The 16,887-nt window shown below is 37.4% G+C and overlaps 1 protein-coding gene and 1 non-coding gene across 2 annotated transcripts in view; both read right to left on the reverse strand.

The window, feature by feature from the left end:
- Positions 1 to 4,172: 4,172 nt before the first annotated feature.
- LOC110270348 (uncharacterized) overlaps positions 4,173 to 16,887 on the reverse strand; it is a 28,773-nt gene continuing 16,058 nt past the window's right edge. Inside the window, exons 6-7 of the mRNA XM_088500619.1 lie at positions 4,565 to 4,652; positions 4,173 to 4,439 (exon numbers count right to left, since the gene is read on the reverse strand). The gene's annotated coding sequence lies outside the window, so the exon portion shown is untranslated. The remainder of the gene's footprint in view (positions 4,440 to 4,564; positions 4,653 to 16,887) is intronic.
- On the reverse strand, positions 13,214 to 13,321 carry LOC148576020 (small nucleolar RNA R71). Its single transcript, XR_015904066.1, has one exon. It is a non-coding gene; the product is annotated as a small nucleolar RNA R71 (small nucleolar RNA).

Genomic DNA, 16,887 nt, shown 5'->3' on the forward strand with positions numbered 1-16,887 from the left:
ACTTAGGGAACAAGAAGAGTAAGGGCGTGAACTGAAAGAACTGAAGCGCCAGAAGCTATCTCTTGAAGGGCCAAGCACCCCACAGACTAAAGAGGCATCTACCTCCCAAAGCAAAGGTTGTTGAGTCCTAACTCTGTGATAACCTTTTATATATTTTAAGAGTATATGAATATTAAAATTAGAGTCATTTGTCTTTATGTCTTTAGTTTCTTTTCTTTTATTACTAAGTGTCTGCTTTTATGCCTAATTTATATTATTTTCATTAAATAATAAATAAAAATTAGAGTCTATGCCTTAAAGTTATGAACATCCTATGAATCCATCACCTTTCTTAAATGAAAAAATGTTTTAATTACAAAAGAACAAGAAGTACATGATTTCGAATTCATCCTTGAAATTAGTTTAATTATTTTTAATGTGGTGACAATACTTTTTGTTCTCTGAATGAATGCTTGAACAGTGCATATGTCTTTTGATATTGTTGTTTATGAATGTTAAATATGTTGGCTCTTGAAAGAATGATGAAAAGGAAAAATGTTATTGATAACTTGAAAAATCATAAAATTGATTCTTGAAGCAAGAAAAAGCAGTGAATATAAAAGCTTGCGAAAAAAAAAAGCAGAAAAAGCCAATAGCCCTTAAAACCAAAAGGCAGGGGTAATAAAAAGGATCCAAGGCTTTGAGCATCAGTGGATAGGAGGGCCCAAGGGAATAAAATCCTGGCCTAAGCGGCTAAACCAAGCTGTCCCTAACCATGTGCTTGTGGCGTGAAGGTGTCAAGTGAAAACTTGAGACTGAGCAGTTAAAGTCAAGATCCAAAGCAAAAAAAAAGGAGTGTGCTTAAGAACCCTGGACACCTCTAATTGGGGACTTTAGCAAAGCTGAATCACAATCTGAAAAGGTTCACCCAGTTATGTGTCTGTGGCATGTATGTATCCGGTGGTAATACTAGAAAACAGAGTGCTTAGGACCATGGCCAAGACTCATAAAGTAGCTGTGTTCAAGAATCAACATACGGAACTAGGAGAATCAATAACACTATCTAAATTCTAAGTTCCTATAGATGCCAATCATTCTGAACTTCAATGGATAAAGTGAGATGCCAAAACTATTCAAGAGGCAAAAAGCTACTAGTCCCGCTCATCTGATTGGAGCTAAGTTTCATTGATATTTTGGAATTTATAGTATATTCTCTTCTTTTTATCCTATTTGATTTCCAGTTGCTTGGGGACAAGCAACAATTTAAGTTTGGTGTTGTGATGAGCGGATAATTTATACGCTTTTTGGCATTGTTTTTAAGTAGTTTTTAGTATGATTTAGTTAGTTTTTACTATATTTTTATTAGTTTTTATTCAAAATTCACATTTCTAGAATTTACTATGATTTTGTGTGTTTTTCTATGATTTCAGGTATTTTCTGGCTGAAATTGAGGGACCTGAGAAAAATCTGATTCAGAGGCTGCAAAAGGACTGCAGATGCTGTTGGATTCTGACCTCCCTGCACTCAAAGTAGATTTTTTGGAGTTACAGGAGTCCAAATGGTGCGCTGTCAATTGCGTTGGAAAGTAGACATCCAGGGCTTTCAAGAAATATATAATAGTTTATACTTTGCTTGAAGATAAATGATGCAAACTGGCATTCAACGCCAGCTTTCTGCCCTATTCTGGAGTTAAATGCCAAAAACAGGTTGCAAAGCAGAGTTAAATGCCAGAAACAGGTTACAACCTGGCGTTTAACTCCAAAAACAGCCTAGGCACGTGTAAAGCTCAAGTCTCAGTCCCAGCACACACCAAGTGGGCCCCGAAAGTGGATTTCTGCACTATCTATCATAGTTTACTCATTTTCTGTAAACCTAGGTTACTAGTTTAGTATTTAAACAAATTTTAGAGATTTATTTCGGACATCATGACATTTTCACGTTTTACATTGTATCTCTACGGCATGAGTCTCTAAACTCCATGATTGGGGGTGAGGAGCTCTGCTGTGTCTCGATGAATTAATGCAATTACTTCTGTTTTCTATTCAATCACGCTTGTTTCTGTTCTAAGATACCCGCTCGTACTTAACCGTGATGAATGTGATGATCCATGACACTCATCACCATTCTCAACCTATGAACACGTGCCTGACAACCACTTCCGTTCTACCTTAGATTGAGAGTGTATCTCTTAGCCTCCTGGTTCATGATCAGAGTCTTCGTGGTATAGGCTAGAATTATTGGCAGCCATTCCTGAGATTCGGAAAGTCTAAACCTTGTCTGTGGTATTCCGAGTAGGATCTGGGAAGGGATGATTGTGACGAGCTTCAAACTCACGAGTGCTGGGCGTAGTGACAGACGCAAAAGGATCAATGGATCCTATTCCAACATGAGTGAGAATCGACAGATGATTAGCCATGCGGTGACAGCGCATTTGGACCATTTTCACTGAGAGGACGGATGGTAGCCATTGACAACGGTGATCCACCAACATACAGCTTGCCATGGAAGGAGACCTGCGTGCGTGAAGAAGAAGACAGTAGGAAAGCAGAGATTCAGAAGACAGAGCATCTCCAAAATATCAATCTGTTCTCCATTACTGCATAACAAGTACTATTTAATTTATGCATTTTACTCTTCATAAGTATAATCACTCTTATCATTGATTTCCTGACTAAGAATTATAAAATAACCATAGCTTGCTTCAAGCCGACAATCTCCGTGGGATCGACCCTTACTCACGTAAGGTATTACTTGGACGACCCAGTGCACTTGCTGGTTAGTGGTACGAGTTGTGAAAAGTGTGATTTACAATTCGTGCACCAAGGACCCAGATAGATAGCGTACCACAGCAGTAGTGGCTCTAATGGTTCAACAGTAGCTCCAACAGGGAAGTGGCATTCTTGTCATATTTTTTAACCCAGGAGCAATGGCGGAGCAGCGTCTTCTTCCTTGTACACATAGTAGCAGCAACTTCCTCTGATGGCAGCTTGGACAGTGGACTCTACCCACGGTGGACCCAACCGCGGCGACAGCAGCTTCCTCTTGCAGCGACACGGATGGCAGTGGCGACCATGGAGGCTTCAGCGACGGTGACCAGCCCCAACAGAGCTCCTCTGTCATGTCTTTCCTACTCTGCGAACTCCCATCTCTCTCTCTCTATGTGTTCGTCGGCAGTGACAGAAATGGCAGCCACAAACCCTAGCGGCGGCGGGTCAACCGCGATGGAGGCACGGTGGCGACGACTGGGCACGGCCCGGTCTCTCCCTCCTCCCTCTTCTTCCCTCGCGGCAGCTCTCTTCTCTCACCTCGAACCTGACTTGCGATGGCAGGCTCAACAGTGACCGGCATGATGGCTGCGATAGTAGGGCACGGCACGGCGGTGAGGCGCGACGCTCTTCTTCCTCCTCGGTCAGACGACGGCATGATGGCGGCGGTGAGCCCAGCACACTGGCGCGAATCTTCTTCCTCTCCTCCTCCCTCCTTCCGCGGCCCCTTCCCCTTTCCCTTTCCCCATTCTTTCTTTTTCTTTCATTGATGGTAAAAGGGAAACTCTATGTGCGTTGCTGCTACTGGGTTTACGGGGGAGGGTTTCCGTGGCTGCTAGGGTTAGAGGGGATTAGGGTGTTGAGTAAAATTAGGGTTATGGGTAGTTTTGTAATTTCAAATAAAATTAGGAATAATATAGTAATTGAAACCCAAATTAAATCCAACACTAATTATATATAGAAAAATACTATTTGCTCATCAATTTTACAAATTATTTTCAATAAAATGTTCAAATCTAAAAATTAGAAATAATATACTTAATTTCTTCATTTTCCAAAACAGCAGTATTAATAAATAAAATATTAATTATTTAATCCAAATCATATAAAATTCTTATTATTTCATAACTATCAACTTTATAATTTAAATATAGAAAATAATTCAATAATTGTAAAATTAGATAATAATCTTAATTTATTTCAAATTCAATTAATCGAAACTTGCTTTAATTTTCTTTAATAAAGAAATTTCTGAAATTAAAGCTACAAAAATACTGAATTTGAAATTAGCTCATGATAGCCCTTTTTCAAAAGTTCTGGGTCTTACAGAATTCATCCATGCGGCAATGTCTGGTGGCAATTTTCCACTTTGCCCTTGAATTAGACATCTCGGGGTACTCTCCACTGCCTGCATCTTTATCTTCCCGGCTGTTACTTCATCTTCCACTGCCTTCCTTTTTAATTTTTCGGCCGCCAACTTTGCTTGTAGTTCAAGTAGCACCCTTTGGGTCTCTTCCCATTGAGCTCCATTACTCGGTTGATGGGAATTCATACCGAAGACTTGACTAGAAATTGGTCCCAAACCCATGACATGCACTCTACCCGAGTGCTCCTTTCCGAGAGCTTGAACAAGCGAATCATTCTGAGACAACATTCTAGAGGATTCATCATGTTGCTCAAATCCGCAATTCTTTCCTACACACATAGATAAGCAAACATAAGCATTTATTAGCTGGTTGCTAACCGCATAAATGTCTAATACAATTTTAAAAAATAAAACCTATAAGAAATAACTTAGCGATTCTCAACACATTACTTACACCAATAAACCGAGCTGCATTATGGATATAGGAGCCATTTGGTCATTTGTGCGTTAAGGCCCACAACTCTCCTCTACCAACTCTCCTTCTTTGTCGTTAGTGCAAAATTTATAACCCACAAACTAACCGGCAAGTGCACCGGGTCGTACCAAGTAGTACTTCAAGTGAATGAGAGTTGATCCCACAAGGATTGATGGATCAAGCAACAATGATTGAGTGATTGGCTTAGTCAGACAAATAGAAAATGGTGTTTTGAGAGTTCAATTGCATCAAACAGTAAATTCAGAAAATCAGACAGCAAGCAGTAAATGATTTGTGAAATATATGGAGAAAACAGTTAAGGCTTCAGAGATATTTATTTTCCAGATTAACTTTTTTTACCAACTATTTTAATCATGCAAGATTCAATTCATGGCAAACTATATGTGACTAAACCCTAATTTTTTAGACCTTTTTAGTCTCCTCTAACCTTCATCAACCGCCAATTCTTTGATCACTTGATTCCAATTAGAGGGTTAATAAGTTCAAAACTAGTTTATGTGCCACAGAAATCCTAATTACCCAAATATAAGAGGATTATATGTCACATATCCCGTTAAGTCCAGATAATTAGAGATTTAGGAGAAATTATTTTCAAGCTGTTGTTCAAGCAAAGAGCTTTTTCAAGTTTTACAAGAACTCAGTTAGAACAAGGGTCATACTTCCGTTCCACCCAGATTCATAAGATAAAGAACGAAAACAATTCTTGAAATTGAAATCAATACATGAATTAAAATAGAACAGTAATAGTATTAATCCATAGAATAAACAGAGCTCCTAACCTTAACAGTGGAGGTTTAGTTGCTCATGGTTCAGAGAGAAAACTAGGGTTCTGTAAAACTATAAAGTGCGGAATGAGGTATGAGAGAAGAGATGAGAGCCCGAAGGGCTGATTCTTTTTCATTTTATATATAATCCTAATTAATGTAAAATATATTTTCTAAAACTAAATAATATCTTTTCCTATTTTTAAATAAAATAAAAGTTTCAATCAAAATATAAAATAAGATCTTCGAATGCTTCTTGTTGCGTGGGGACCATGGCAAGTATTAAGGCTGGCGTCTAACTTCACAATTGTGAAGTTAGGCGTGAAGGGAGCAGCAAGGTTTGGACGCAGGGATTGCGCCTTGGTGCCTAACTTGGGAAAAGCCAAGTTAGGCGCCACTTATACAGCATGCTTTTGGCGCTTTGGCGCCTAACTTGGAGAATCCCAAGTTATTAGGCGCCACCCTTGCCGAATTTATGGGGAAGAAGCGTACACTATTATACATCGTTGGAAAGCTCTAGAAGTTAGCTTTTCAATGTTGCTAAAACCACATCAATTGGACCTCTGTACCTCGAGTTATTCTTGTTAGGGTGTAGGGAGGTCAGGGTTGACAGCATCATTCACTTTCTTCTCTTTTTCTACAGAAACTCCATCAAATCCATCCGAATGCTACCTGAAATAAATAGAATTGCACATGGCTCAAAATAGCATCCATAGTGACTAAAATATATTTAAATCTTGATTAAACTCAAAAATTTGAATGCAAATTCACTAAAAAAAGATAGGAAAGATGCTCACGCATCACAATACCAAACTTGAATTGTTGCTTGTCCTCAAGCAACCAAAACTAATATAGACTTAGGATGTGAATTTGTATGAGAAGTGAGTGTTCAATTAAGCTTCTGTCTCTTCTTAAATTGGGGGTTTATACACTACAATCCTGAATAGTCTTGGCATCTCACTATTCTTTGAATTAGAGGAATGTCACTGTCATTTGGAGTGAGAATTTGGATAATATTATGAATTCTCTGGCCTTGATACTTTGGTTTAATCCTTGAACACATCAAAACTTCCTTTATTCTCTTTTCTTTGGTGCTTTGCACATTGAGTTTAGTCGTGACTTTAAATGCTTTGTCTCAAGTTGCACTTGACACAAAAACACCACTAGCACTTGACTGGGGAACTCTCTTTTGGTTATAATTTTTCTTTCAGTTACTTCTAGACAGTGGTGCTCAAAGCCTTTGGCATACTCTGTTAAATGCACTTGATCTCGACTCTTAGTGCTCTGTCTCAAGGATTACTTAACACATTTATACCACAAGCATATGACTAGGGAAACAACTCTTTGAGCTTTTAATCATGTATGACCTCCCTACTCATTAATGCTCAGAGCCTTGGACCTTGCTTTTATTTTTCTTTTTGCTGTTTCTTTTGCTTCAAGGATTAAGCTTTTATTTACTTCAGAGAATTCATAATAGTTCTCTAAATTCTTGTTTCTCATACATCAACATCCTTTGATTCAAATTCAAAGATGCACTGTGCATATCATGCATTTAGAATCACAGATAATACCACCACATTTAACTAAATAAGACTACTCTTTAATAACAACTCAATTTTTTATGCAATACATTACTTCTTTTCTTTTTCTTTTTAAATTCAAGCTTAGTGAATGGTACATGAGACATCTCTTCAATTAAAAGATAAATAACTGAAATTTCAAAATAACAGAATTAAACTAGAACCTAGGACTTAGAATTACTAAAGATCATGCAGACATTCAAGTAAAATAACAGAATTAAACTAGAACCTAGGACTTAGAATTGCTATTGATTCGATATACACTTATCTATATAAAACTTTGAAAATTCCTTATACAGTTTAACAACTATTTATTTCTAATACCTCGCCTGTACTTTTACTGGTTTACGGAACTACACTTACTTTAAATACAATTTGACTTTCTAATAATTTTACTACAGTTCCAATGCATATCCTTATTTGAGTATGTATTTAGGTATCTTTCAAAATCCTGGAAAGAAAAGATTTTTTGCTTTTATTCCGGTTGATTTTCGTTTGATAAACCTCACCTAATTTATTTTTTATTTGAGATTGGTTTAGTATACTACATTGTTTATGCTATTGTTGTTCCTTTGAAAATATTGGACTCATATCTTTCCTTCCTAGGAACGGATTTGTTCTTTTTTAAGCTTTCCACCTCTATGAACATCATACTTGATTCTGTTTTAATCATTCTTCTACCTCTTGTGAGCACTACCATCAATCTCAGCTTCACTTCTCTTGTGAATGTCACCCTTATATGAGTCAGCTTGATTTGTTTCAATTTTGTGCATCATTTATCCTCTTATTGTTTTTGCCAGAGTTCTTAGTCAAAGATTTTTTCTTAAGAATTGCTATTGATGAGTTGATCCCTTTTAGTACGTCCTAATCTTCTTGAATGTCCTTCGGAGATGGTGATTTCAAGTATACTTTTGGAGTCTTGTTTTGAACTTTTTAAAGACGTTTTGATTCCTCTTTAAGGATATTGTAAGTTAAATTTTTCTGTTGCTTGATTGTAATTAAAACCATTCTTCTTAAAGTTGGCATGCGCTATTTTAAATGAAGTTTTGAAAAGCTTCCTTATTTAGTAGAAACTGTCCATTTGTAACGCACTACTTATTTCTTTTACTAACTTATCGGCAATTTTTCTACCTCGGATTTTCTTTTCTAAATAGAGTTTAACTTTCTCTTTCGTCCTTGCTATAATTTTTATACACACTTGTTTGAATATGAACTTTGAGAATTTTTGAACAAGCAATTGGTTTTCTTCCAAGATTTATGATTACTTTTGGTTAGGTTTTGCACCTTACTATCTAAAATATTTGGGAAAATATTTTTGTTCTTAGCCAAATCGGTGTTCATTTTGTTTTAAAACTCTACATAATCTACTTCAACATGAAATTGTATTAAAGTAAAGCCACGTTTATGCTTTTGTTATTCTCTTGAAGAATGTTTGTTGCTTAACTTTTCTTTTAGACTGCGAAGTGATTTTCCACAGGTTTTCGATTCTTTTATGAACAATGTATTCGGAAGTATTTTTAATCGTGCTCTTGAGTTCTGTGAGCTTTGTCTTGGGTTTGAAATATTCTTTTCTGTAAACCTCATACTTCTTCGACTCAGCTTGAATTTGTTTCAAATTAATGCACTGTTTTTCCTTCACATTGATTCTATCGAATTTCTTTGATTCAAGAATTATCATTAAAGTTACCAATTGAATCCTTTCCTGCAATCTTCATTCTTGTGCATCCTATTTGTTTGTAATTTCATTCATTCTTTTAAGTCCTTACGAGTAATGTTCTTGTCACTTGTCTTTCATTTTTAAAATCTTGTGTCCTAAGTAAACTCGAGATTTGTTTGTGTCACGTACAATCTTTAGATATAACAAGCGACACGTTAGTTCTTAGGACACGGTTGTGGTGGATGCAGAAGGTGAAGCCTGTAAGCGTGCGATGCCACGGAATGTTGTAGAGCTTTGTTTTTACGCAAAAAGGTTTTGTTAATATTGGGCTTGTGACCGGTAGTGATGTGCGACGTGATTGATGGGGTTGAGAACTTACTGATGAAGTTTTCGATAGAATACAGTTGGGAGTTGGGATGGTGAGCTATGTTAAAGCCCTTGATGTTGACGCCTGATGAGCGGATAATTTATACGCTTTTTGACATTGTTTTTAGTATGTTTTTAGTAGGATCTAGTTACTTTTAGGGATGTTTTTAATAGATTTTGTGTTAAATTCACATTTCTGGACTTTACTATGAGTTTGTGTGTTTTTCTGTGATTTCAGGTATTTTCTGGCTGAAATTGAGGGACTTGAGCAGAAATCAGATTCAGAGGTTGAAAAAGGACTGCTGATGCTGTTGGATTCTGACCTCCCTGCACTCAAAGTGGATTTTCTGGAGCTACAGAACTCGAAATGGCGCGCTTCCAATTGTGTTGGAAAGTAGACATCCAGGGCTTTCCAGCAATATATAATAGTCCATACTTTGGCCAAGAATAGATGACGTAAACTGGCGTTCAACGCCAGCTTTCTACCCAAATCTGGCGTCCAGCGCCAGAAAAGGATCCAAAACCAGAGTTGAACGCCCAAACTGGCACAAAAACTGGCGTTCAACTCCACAAATGGCCTCTGCACGTGTAACACTCAAGCTCAGCCCAAACACAGACCAAGTGGGCCCCGGAAGTGGATTTATGCATCAATTACTTACTCATGTAAACCCTAGTAGCTAGTTTATTATAAATAAGACCTCTTACTATTGTATTAGACATCTTTGGACGCCTGGTTCTTAGATCAGAGGGGCTGGCCATCTCGGCCATGCCTGGACCTTCACTTATGTATTTTTTAACGGTAGAGTTTCTACACTCCATAGATTAAGGTGTGGAGCTCTGCTGTTCCTCAAAGATTAATGCAAAGTACTACTGTTTTCTATTCAATTCTTCTTATTTCGCTTCTAAGATATCCATTCGCACCCAAGAACGTGATGAAGGTGATGATTATGTGTGACGCTCATCATCCTTCTCCTTTATGAACGCGTGCCTGACAAACACTTCCGTTCTACATGAAATAAGCTAGAATAAGTATCTCTTAGATCTCCTAACCAGAATCTTCGTGGCGTAAGCTAGAATGATGGCGGCATTCAAGAGAATCCGGAAGGTCTAAACCTTGTCTGTGGTATTCCGAGTAGGATTCAATGATTGAATGACTGTGACGAGCTCCTAACTCGCGATTGCAGGGCGTTAGTGACAGACGCAAAAGGATAGTAAATCCTATTCCAGCATGATCGAGAACCGACAGATGAATAGCCGTGCCGTGACAGGGTGCGTGAGCATATTATTCACTGAGAGGATAAGATGAAGCCATTGACAAGGGTGATGCCTCCAGACGATTAGCCGTGCCGTGACAGGGCATTGGATCATTTTCCCGAGAGATGACCGAAAGTAGCCATTGACAGTGGTGATGTATCACATAAAGCCAGCCATGGAAAGGAGTAAGACTGATTGGATGAAGATAGAAGGAAAGCAGAGGTTCAGAGGAACGAAAAGCATCTCCATTCGCTTATCTAAAATTCCTACCAATAAATTACATAAGTATCTCTATCCCTATTTTATTATATAATATTCGAAAACACCATTATCACTTTATATCTGCCTGACTAAGATTTACAAGGTGACCATAGCTTGCTTCATACCAACAATCTCCGTGGGATTCGACCCTTACTCACGTAAGGTATTACTTGGACGACCCAGTGCACTTGCTGGTTAGTTGTATCGAAGTTGTGACAATTATGAATTAAGATCGGAGCACCAAGCTTTGGAGCCATTACCAGGATTTGTTCGAGCCTGGAGATCACAATTTCGTGCACCAAGTTTTTGGCGCCGTTGCCGGGGATTGTTCGAGTTTGGACAACTGACGGTTCATCTTGTTGCTCAGATTAGGTAATTTTCTTTTTGTTTTGTTTTCAAAAATTTTTCAAAAATCTTTCAAAAACTCTTCCTTTGTTTTCGAAAAAAAAAAATAAAAAAAAATAAAACGTTTTCAAAAATAAATTATTCTATGGCTTCAAAATTTTTAAGAATGAATTCTAGTGTTTCATGAAATATGTTGAATCATATCTGGCTGTAAAGCCATACCCAAACTACTTTGGGATTGGTATTCAACTAATCACTCCAGCCCATGTAATTATATGCTAAAGCTTGGCTGGCTGTTAAGCCATGCCAGACCCTTTGATTGGAGCTTTAAGACTAACATGGCAAGATTCCTGGAATTCATATTAAAAATTTTGGAATCCTTATTTTCTTTTTCAAAATTATTTTTCGAAAAACATAAAATAAAAATCCAAAAAAAAATTAGAAAATCATAAAAATCAAAAATATTTTTGTGTTTCTTGTTTGAGTCTTGAGTTATATCATAAGTTTGGTGTCACTTGCATATGCATCTTGCATTTTTTCGAAAATATCATGCATTCATAGTGTTCTTCATGATCTTCAAGTTGTTCTTGGTAAATCTTCTTGTTTGATCTTGATGATTTTTTGTTTTGTGTCTTTTCATGTTTTTCATATGCATTCTTGAATTCTTAGTGTCTAAGCATTAAAGAATTCTAAGTTTGGTGTCTTGCATGTTTTCTTTGCATTAAAAAAAATTTTCAAAAATATGTTCTTGATGTTCATCATGACATTCAAAGTGTTCTTGGTGTTCATCTTGACATTCATAGCATTCTTGCATGCATTCATTGTTTTGATCTAAAAATTTCATGCATTGCATCATTTTTCTTGTTTTTCTCTTGCATCATAAAAATTCAAAAATAAAAAAAAAATATATCTTTCCCTTTTTCTCTCATTAGATTCGAAAATTTGATTGACCTTTTCAAAAATTTTTAAAATCAAATTGTTTCTTATGAGTCAAATCAAAATTTCAATTTGAAAATCTTATCTTTTTCAAAATCTTTTTCAAAAATCAAATCTTTTTCAAAATTCTTAGTTATTTTCGAAAATTCCAAAAAATATTTTTCAAAAACTTTTTTCTTATTTTTATATCAAATTTTCGAAAATAACATAATCAATTAATGTTTTGATTCAAAAATTTGAAGTTTGTTACTTGCTTGTTAAGAAAGATCCAAGCTTTAAGTTCTAGAATCATATATTGTGATTTCTTGTGAATCAAGTCATTAATTGTGATTTTAAAAATCAAATCTTTTTCAAAACTAATTTCAATCATATCTTTTCAAAAATATCTTCTTATCTTATCTTTTTCAAAAATATCTTTTCAAAATATCTTTTCTAACTTCCTAACTTCTTATCTTTTCAAAATTTGTTTCAACTAACTAACTAACTTTTTGTTTGTTTCTTAACATTTTCAAAACTACCTAACTAACTCTCTCTCTCTAATTTTCGAAAATATCTCCCCCTTTTTAAAAAAAAATTTCTTTTTAATTAACTAATTATTGTTATTTTTATTTTTGATTTCATAAATTTTCGAAAAAAAATACTAACAATTTTCAAAAACCATTTTCAAAAATCACTAACTCCTTTTCAAAAATTTTCGAAAATTATCCCTCCTTCTCTCTCATCTTATTCTATTTATTTATTTATCTACTAACATCTCTCCCTCACATCATCACCAAATTTGAACCCCCTCTTCTATCTGTGTTCGAATGTCTTCCTCTTTTCTTCTACTCACATAAGGGAACCTCTATACTGTGGTAAAGAGAATCTCTATTATTATTATTATTTTTCTGTGCCTTCTTCTTTGTCATATGAGCAGGAGCAAGGACAAGAACATTCTTGTGGAAGCAGATCCAGAACCTGAAAGGACTCTGAAAAAAAAAATTTAAGAGAAGCTAAATTACAACAATCCAGAAATAACCTTTCAGAAATTTTCGAACAGGAAGAGGAGATGACAGCCGAAAATAATAATAATATAAGGAAGATGCTTGGTGACTTTACTGCACCTAATTCCAATTTACATGGAAGAAGCATCTCCATTCCTGCCATTGGAGCAAACAACTTTGAGCTGAAACCTCAGTTAGTTTCTCTGATGCAGCAGAACTGCAAGTTTCATGGACTTCCATCTGAAGATCCTTTTCAGTTCTTAACTGAGTTCTTGCAGATATGTGATACTGTTAAGACTAATGGAGTAAATCCTGAAGTCTACAGGCTCATACTTTTTTCTTTTGCTGTAAGAGACAGAGCTAGATTATGGTTGGATTCTCAACCCATAGACAGCCTGAACTCTTGGGATAAGCTGGTCACGGCTTTCTTAGCCAAGTACTTTCCTCCTCAAAAGCTGAGCAAGCTTAGAGCTGATGTTCAAACCTTCAGATAGAAAGAAGGTGAATCCCTCTATGAAGCTTGGGAAAGATACAAACAGTTGACCAAAAAGTGTCCTTCTGACATGCTTTCAGAATGGACCATCCTGGATATATTCTATGATGGTTTATCTGAGCTATCAAAGGATGTCACTGGACACTTCTGCAGGTGGATCCATTCACCTAAAGAAAACGCCTGCAGAAGCTCAAGAACTCATTGACATGGTTGCTAATAACCAGTTCATGTACACTTCTGAAAGGAATCCTGTGAGTAACGGAACGCCTATGAAGAAGGGAGTTCTTGAAGTTGATACTCTGAATGCCATATTGGCTCAGAACAAAATATTGACTCAGCAAGTCAATATGATTTCTTAGAGTCTGAATGGAATGCAAGCTGCATCCAACAGTACTCAAGAGGCTTCTCCTGAAGAAGAAGCTTATGATCCTGAGAACCCTGCAATAGCAGAGGTAAATTACTTAGGTGAACCTTATGGAAACACCTATAACTCAACATGGAGAAATCATCCAAATTTCTCATGGAAGGATCAAAAGCCCCAACAAGGCTTTAATAATGGTGGAAGAAACAGGTTTAGCAATAGCAAGCCTTTTCCATCATCCACTCAGCAACAGACAGAGAACTCTGAACAAAATGCTTCTAATTTAGCAAATCTAGTCTCTGATCTATCTAAGGCCACTGTAAGTTTCATGAATGAAACAAGGTCTTCCATTAGAAATCTGGAAGCACAAGTGGGCCAGCTGAGTAAAAGGATCACTGAAATCCCTCATAGTACTCTCAAGCAATACAGAAGAGAACCCAAAAGGAGAGTGCAAGGCCATTGACATAAGCGCCATGGCCGAACCTGTGAGGAGAGGAGAGGACGTGAATCCCAAGGAGGAAGACCTCCTGGGACGTCCAGTGATCAATAAGGAGCTTCCCTCTGAGGAACCAAAGGACTCTGAGACTCATCTAGAGACCATAGAGATCCCATTGAACCTCCTTATGCCCTTCATGAGCTCTGATGAGTATTCCTCTTCTGAAGAGAATGAGGATGTTACTGAAGAGCAAACTACCAAGTTTCTTGGTGCAATCATGAAGCTAAATGCCAAATTATTTGGCATTGATACTTGGGAAGTTGAACCTCCCTTGTTCATCAATGAACTAAGTGATCTGGATCAACTGACATTGCCTCAGAAGAGACAGGATCCTAGAAAGTTCATAATACCCTGCACCATAGGCACCATGGTCTTTAAGGCTCTGTGTGACCTTGGTTCAGGAATAAACCTCATGCCCCTCTCTGTAATAGAGAAACTGGGAATCTATGGGGTGCAAGCTGCTAATATCTCACTAGAGATGGCAGACAGCTCAAGAAAACAGGCTTATGGACAAGTAGAAGATGTATTAGTAAAGGTTGAGGGCCTTTACATACCTACTGATTTCATAGTCCTGGATACTGGAAAGGAAGAGGATGAATCCATCATCCTAGGAAGACCTTTCCTGGCCACAGCAAGAGCTGTGATTGATGTTGACAGAGGTGAAATATTCCTTCAATGGAATGAGAACTCCCTTGTATTCAAAACTCAAGGATCTCCCTCTGCAACCATGGAGAGGAAGCTTGAAAAGCTTCTCTCCAAGCAGAGTCAACCAGAGCCCCCACAGTCAAACTCTAAGTTTGGTGTTGGGAGGCCACAACCAAACTCTAAGTTTGGTGTTGAACTCCCATATCCAAACTCTAAGTTTGGTGTTGGAGAGTCTCAACAGAGCTCTGCACATCTGTGAGGCTCCATGAGAGCCCACTGTCAAGCTATTGACATTAAAGAAGCGCTTGTTGGGAGGCAACCCAATGTTTATTTATCTAACTATATTTTTCTTAGTTATGTGTCTTTATAGGTTCATGATCATGAGGAGTCACAAAATAAATATAAAAATTGAAAACGGAATCAAAAACAGCAGAAGAAAAATCACACCCTGGAGGAGCATCTGTCTGGCGTTCAAACGCCAGAACAGAGCATAGTTCTGGCGCTGAACGCCCAGAATGGGAGCATCCTGGCGCTGAACGCCCAGAACAAGCATGGTTCTGGCGTTCAACGCCAGAAATGGCAGCAAATGGGCGTTGAACGCCCAAAATGGCCACCAACCTGGCGCTGAACGCCCAGAGTTGTGTGCAAGGGCATTTTGCATGCCTAAATTGGTGCAGGGATGTAAATGCCTTGACACCTCAAGATCTGTGGACCCCACAGGATCATCTCAGGATCTGTGGACCCCACAGGATCATCTCAGGATCTGTGGACCCCACAGGATCATCTCAGGATCTGTGAATCTCACAGGATCCCCACCCACCTCACCCTCTATCTCTCCATTCATGACCATCCCTTCTGTTTTCCATCCCCCACTCACATCCATACACACACCCCTCCATCTCCTCCATATCTTCTTCTTCTTCTATTCCTTCTTCTTTTGCTCGAGGGCGAGCAACATTCTAAGTTTGGTGTGGTAAAAAGCATAGTTTTTTTGTTTTTTTCCATAACCATTGATGGCACCTAAGGCCAGAGAAGCCTCTAGAAAGAGGAAAGGGAAGACAAAAGCTTCCATCAAGGGTCTATAGCTCAGTGGTAGAACATTTGACTGCAAATCAAGAGATCCCTGAGATACCTCAGGGGATACATTTTCTTCCACACAATTATTGGAAGCAACTAAGGGTGGAACATCAAGAGCACTCCATCATCCTTCATGAAATCAGAGAAGATCTAAAAGCAATGAAGGAGGAGCAACAAAGACAAGGAAGAGACATAGAAGAGCTCAAAGACATCACTAAGGTGGACTCATTCTTTGTTCTTACTTTCTCTGTTTTTCGTTTTCTATGTTATGTGCTTATCTATGTTTGTGTCTTCATTACATGATCATTAGTAGTAGTAACTATGTCTTAAAGTTATAAATGTCCTATGAATCCATCACCTCTCTTAAATAAAAAAAAATGTTTTAAATCTAAAGAACAAGAAGTACATGAGTTTCGAATTTATCCTTGAACTTAGTTTAATTATATTGATGTGGTGGCAATGCTTCTTGTTTTCTGAATGTAAGCTTGAACAGTGCATAAGTCTTTTGAAGTTGTTGTTTAAGAATGTTAAATATGTTGGCTCTTGAAAGAATGATGACTAGGAGACATGTTATTTGATAATCTGAAAAATCATAAAAATGATTCTTGAAGCAAGAAAAAGCAGCAAAGAACAAAGCTTGCAGAAAAAAAAAAGAAAAAAAAAAGGGCGAAAAAAAAATATATAGAAAAAAAAAAGAGAAAAAGAAAAAGCAAGCAGAAAAAGCCAATAACCCTTAAAACCAAAAGGCAAGGGCAAATAAAAAGGATCCCAAGGCTTTGAGCATCAGTGGATAGGAGGGCCTAAAGGAATAAAATCCTGGTCTAAGCGGCTAAACCAAGCTGTCCCTAACCATGTGCTTGTGGCGTGTAGGTGTCAAGTGAAAACTTGAGACTGAGCGATTAAAGTCAAGGTCCAAAGCAAAAAAAAGAGTGTGCTTAAGAACCCTGGACACCTCTAATTGGGGACTTTAGCAAAGCTGAGTCACAATCTGAAAAGGATCACCCAATTATGTGTCTGTGGCATTTATGTATCCGGTGGTAATACTGGAAAACAAAGTGCTTAG

The sequence above is a fragment of the Arachis ipaensis genome, chromosome B1, assembly GCF_059453495.1.
Source record: "Arachis ipaensis isolate K30076 ecotype BB chromosome B1, ASM5945349v1, whole genome shotgun sequence".
Taxonomy (NCBI): Eukaryota; Viridiplantae; Streptophyta; class Magnoliopsida; order Fabales; family Fabaceae; genus Arachis; species Arachis ipaensis.